At 44.8% G+C, this 5,811-nt stretch overlaps 1 pseudogene; it reads left to right on the forward strand.

Annotated features, from left to right (window-relative positions):
- Positions 1–2,408: 2,408 nt before the first annotated feature.
- On the forward strand, positions 2,409–2,575 carry LOC126547497 (U2 spliceosomal RNA; annotated as a pseudogene).
- Positions 2,576–5,811: the final 3,236 nt, after the last annotated feature.

Below are 5,811 nucleotides of genomic sequence, written 5' to 3' on the forward strand. Positions count from 1 at the left end.
ACAATGCTTGGACGAACCTTCCCGACCATTCCTGCTCCGACCCACCTCATCCTCCAAAAAGGCGGGTCATCTTGAATGACGTCGAACTATGACGTCGAGAAAGGGCTTATAAGCAGCGTTTGCCGGCTGCTAGTGAGTGCTCGTGTCGTGATCGTTGTCGGGAGCTGAGTGCTCTGTCATACTGGAAATGTACTAGTGAGCTGTGTGCTCGTAAACTGTTTGCTGTATGTTAGTTTTGCGGGCTCCATATGGGAGTCGCGCTAGTCTGCCAATGTATCCTGCTTAAACTGTTAATATGTAAATAAATCCTGTTCACCGAGTTCCTGTCTACGACCTTCTTCTCCTTCAAATGGTGGCAGCGGCGAGTTAGTCCGACGACTCCTACATCTGGTCGACAGCGGTAGGACCGTCCGACAAATCTAATACCGGACGCACTGAAATGTGTACTATTTCGCCGCGGATCGGCGGACATGGAAAGTACAAATACAACGCGCTCCTGGCTTCCGTTGCGCAGCCTCTCGCCCTTTCCATACGCACACACAGATAGAATCAATTCGGTGCACTATGTATGTGAAATTCAAAGTGTAAACGCTCGTAAACGACGCTATCACGCTCTGCGCGCTGTGCTTTCTGCGCTTTCCAATGACAGCTAGTATTCTCGCCTAACCTGAAGCGTTCGTTACCTGACGGCAATCAAAATAGTGTGAGCAAAAAACGGCGTTTTTTTTCTACTAGCCTCCTTAGTACTGCGTTTCCGGCAAAACTATTCAACATAGGTTCATATGAAGAGATATTGCGTGTAAAGCAATTAAAACTTTATATAGGCGCTAATAAATATGCGCAAAGCAATAAAAGTCTATGAACAAATATTTTTTTTTCAACGCAGAACAACAAAATTTAGTTGTTTTCTAGGCTACAGTGCACTTATCATCTATGCGAAATTCTTTTATGTTCTGATGAACAGTTAATGAGTTATTATTACTTCAAATGGGCAATTTGGCGGTTCACGGATAATAATGATGTACTCTGCGGAGTCAGCACCCTCCACCCCTGGAGTGAGAATTTTATGAACATCTCCTTACTCAAGCCTTTCGCCGAGCACTATACATGCGACATCAAAAGCGTTGAAGTTGAGAGCAAGCTGGTAACGAAACTTCTTCAGCGCATCGAAGCCGAAAGGAAGTGCAAGACAGAGACACTGCTGCAAGTGGTGACTGTCTTGGGAGAATACAAACTAGCCTTCCACGAACTGCACAAGCTAGGTGTTATCGCCGTGACGATACTGGCATCGTCATCATCTTGAGAGCGCGCGTTTTGGTGCCTTCGAAGATTGAAGACTTATCTTCGCAGCAAGATGACGAATAACCATCTGAGCGAGCTAGCTGTGCTTGCGGTCGAGAGACCTCTTGCCAATAAATAGACCTTCAGCGTGTTGTCGACATGTTTGATGCTGCGCACAGTAACCGAAGTATGCGTCTTCACTAGTATGCCGGTGTAAAGATAGCCCATCGTATCTCTGCGGCGCTTTCGCCGGGAAATTGTGCGGCACGGGCGTAGGACTCACACCTATACCGGTATCAGGACACCCGCTTGACCATCGAATAAATCCCGGCTGTTTTTTGTCTTGTACTGTCGCAGCGCAGGCGTAGGCATCTGTGGTTGTGACGAAACCTTCCTCTGTCCCCGTCATCGCTTTGAAAGAGACTCCATATAGGGTGCTGTCCGAGGCCACGTCGGTGGCCTCGCTTGTGTTGTGAATAGTGTATATATTTGGAGAGCAGTTATTTGCGTTTGTGAAACATGTTGTACTGTATGGCCAAATATGACGCTGACTGAAATGCCGATTGCGTGCTCTCTTTTTGCAGTTCTCTCTTCTCCTCTATTTGTTTTGTTATTCTTTTCACGTATACCTTTTTGTTATCCTTGTTCCCATTTCCAGCGTTTAGAGTCACCAGCCGGCGCCACAAGGGTGTATAATTTTTTTTAAATCTAGCGCGTCTTTAGCAAAGTTAGAATTGATGTGCACATTGCTTAGACGTGTTAGTTCTCGCTCCTGCTGTGAAATATACTATTTTGAAGCTATATTGCGATCTAGTTAACTGATGTTATAATGTTGCTGCTGGGTATCTGTTTTTTTTCTTTATTTAATATTGTTTTATGCATGTGCTTTATCATGTATTATATAAATTTTCATTTTCTTAGCAGAAGCTCTGCTGTGGAAATATGCTAAATATTAATTTATATTTTACTGCGATGCTGGAATAGCTTATTCACACTGGTGTGTTTAGAAGGCCTTCAGCCCCGTTAAACACACACAACGCATAAGTTCCCCGCCGTCCTGCCCCCCCCCCCCCCCCCCCCCCGAAGGACTCACCTGTCGTGGGTGCCCCCCCCCCCTCCCAGTCAAAAAATCCTGGCGCCACCCCTGCTTATCAGTTTAATATATGATACGGGTTGTATTTGGACCCAAGATATTAAGCTTATTTTTTCAATTTGGGGGAGTGCTTGAAGCCTGCTTCACCTCCACCGCGGGCAGGCCTGGTATTGCACTATCTTCGAAATCAGCCCACGTTTTTGGTCTACGGACATCGATCCGCTGATAACTAGCCATATCTAGATAGCCACATACATCCATTAGATGTGCATAATATGGTACACTTTGGACATTCAGTACGTCGTTTATCCAGAAAACGTTGTATGGATGTACTATGGATCATCGCAAATGCATCCAGAACATGCAAGTGATACGTTGTGGCGATGTCGGGGCTGGATATATGTAGCATCTAGCAGACGTCCACAACATCCAATAGATATTTACTACATCTAATGGATATCTATATTAACCACACTTACGTCCATAGAACATTTACTGTACTACGTATGGCTGTATCCGCAACATCCAATAGATATCCACATTGACATCCATTGGATGTGCCCTGTACTATTTATGGCTGTTTCTTTTATTCGTCATGCATACATGCACTGGGCCTCTTCAATGTGTTGTCCCAGAATGCTGGAGACGCTAGTACAGCTAGTGATTATTGGCGTACGTAGCTTCTCGGACAGTCCTGGACCATTTGGGACAACAAATCAAAGTGCCACGATTACTAAGCGAACAAAAACTCAAGTTGTCACCACCAGCCTTTTTATTGTGAAACCTCTTATTGGTATCAACCGTTTGACAAGTATGTAATGATGTGCGCAATGTTTGCAGTGAAATACAATGGCATACTGCAGCTGTCTCATCAAAATAAAGTGAACACTAAATATACAACATAATGCCATCTCTTGGTTTCTGAAAGGCACAGTGAGCACATAACGCACGAACCAATACAAAAATATAATTTTTACATAACAGCTAAGCATAAACATACTAAAAGATAAATAAAATAAGACAGTAAAAGAAACGCTTGAAAAGGAACATTTCTCTGATAAAAAACGAAACGAGCGCAGTGTTAGCTGCATTCTCTCTAGTAAATTAAAACACAGAGGGCACATTGTGAGACTAAATTCTCGTGAACAAAACCAAAAGCAGAATTCACATATGAAAACATCAAAGCACTATTTGACTAGCCTTGTATCGATAAGCAAAAGAAAAAAGAAAGAATAGAAACAATGTAGTGAAACATAAAGGAGAGCTACAGCTGAAGGCCCAAAATAGCAATATATTCTATAGCAAAAACAATCTAAAAACGATAAATACGTTAGCACAATGATAAATTGTGTAAGAGAAGCAGGGAACCCCTTGCAGCAAAAGCGTGCCAAATTAGCTTCTCCATAAAGGATAAATATTCGGAACACAGCTACTGCATAAAAAAAATAGTTTTAACGTATTGTTCTCACTCTTAGAAATGGAGACTGTTATTACGAGGAAGTATCTTAATTTTTGCCTTGTTTTCCTCGAATATGTAAGCATGCAGCCCAAGTACAACCATGGTATGCTCTATAAATTATTCGAACAGAATAACTATACCATATTTCCATGCGAGTGAGACTACATCCAATTCGTGTGTAGATTCATGGATCATTAGGAATGTCAATGTAATTGCAGTTAGTGGTTACCTGGTGCCCCAGCACCATTGGTATGCAGTAGTCAACGAAGTGCAGTGGCATCAGGCCATTATTAGAGTTGTCGAACGATCCCACCGCTGGCATACAGTTGTAGGAGTTGTCGGATGATCTCACCGCTGCCACCATTTGTAAGGGTTGAAGGTCGTAAAGAGGAACTTGGGAGGAACTAGGCGTACAGGGCTTATTTACAGTATTTACATTTTAAACTAGAGATACATCGACAGTCTAGCGTGGCTCCCAAATGGAGCACGCAAGACGAAGCATACAGCAAACGAGCACACAGCTCACGAGCACGAACACGAGCACAGAGCACGATGACGAGCACGCATAGCAGCCGACAAACAGCCGCTTACAAACACTCCGTTCTCCCTAGATCCCTAGGTGAGGGAAAAACGGCAGTTCACCGCCGATTCGCAGCGTAAAACGTCAACGCAGTTGACCCGCCGGTTGTCCAGTATCTTGAGTCTTGAAAGGCGCGTTGGTTCCCCGAGCTGACCCCCGCGGCGCGGCCGCCGGTTGCCCATTGTCTTGCGCCTCTAAATTCCAGAGCTGCATTTCTCCTGTAGTCGCCACGAGTGTCAGCAGACTGTGACGAATCCTGGGGCTCACGTACCGCAAAGCACCCTTTTGTTAGGGAAGCTCTTCTTGCTGCCGAGAGAGACCATGAAGACCCGGCAAATCAACCAACAATACGTTGGGCGCTAAACGTGGCCCGCCCTGCTGCCGTCACCGATTCTCCGAACGAGGCGCATGGTGGATTAACGCTGCCGTAGTCTCTTCTCCGTAGGAAGTTCATGGTCGGTTAGCGCTGTCGTCCTCGCTGGTTCTCTGAAGGGCGCCACCACCGCGGATCGATCTAAGCACCTGCAGCAGGCTGAGATAGTTTTGCAGAGCACTACCCCTGCAGGCCGATCCTGACACCATACCATGCTGCTGAGAGTGCTGAGCCACTCGCAGCAGTATCAAATCATCCATTTCCTTTTAAACCGTCTCAATGCTTTCCGTACACTGAGCCTGACACCAGGTAACAGGATTCTACATTTGTCACATTATTGAAAACATACGTAAGCACTACTTATAATGCAATCAGGTGCCACGAAAGGCCAAAGCATTGATTCAGATGATGCTGGAGACGAGCTGCTACATCTACATCTCCGTAGCGTTATCTGGTTGGTGTTCACTCGCCTCAACATAGCAGCAGTGGTTAATTGCACTGGCCCCCGCAGCAGTACCACCAAGGAAACATGTTGAACTGAGTGCTCATCTTAAGGTTGCCACTTCAAAGGAAACATTATTTTTCTGCGCTGAAGATAGGTTTAACCTTGTAGTTATTACCGTGGTTAAAAGTTAGACCACTACCAGTTTCAAAAGAGGAAGAAAATTTGTCAGCACTCCCAAAGGCACACGGTACGATGCTATGCGGGGCTGGAGGGCGAATCGTACTTTTTTTTACAATACAATACAATCTTTATTGTGCATAAGGAAAACAAAGTACATATAGCAGGCCTACCAAAGCCTCAGAGGGCTTGAGTGGCACTGCCTGATAGTCAGGTCACAGAAAATTGCACAGGGTTAATAGCGGAGTTAGCTATTAGCGGGTCGGAGCAAAATGTTGAACAGTTATACAAAATGTTACATCAAACATCGACAATTCTAAGTTGTTTCTTAATCTCACGTCTTGTGTGTGCTTCTAACACAGGCGTTGGCAATTTATTAAATATGGCTGGAACATAGTATTGC

The sequence above is a fragment of the Dermacentor andersoni genome, chromosome 1 (genome assembly GCF_023375885.2).
Source record: "Dermacentor andersoni chromosome 1, qqDerAnde1_hic_scaffold, whole genome shotgun sequence".
NCBI classification, from domain to species: domain Eukaryota; kingdom Metazoa; phylum Arthropoda; class Arachnida; order Ixodida; family Ixodidae; genus Dermacentor; species Dermacentor andersoni.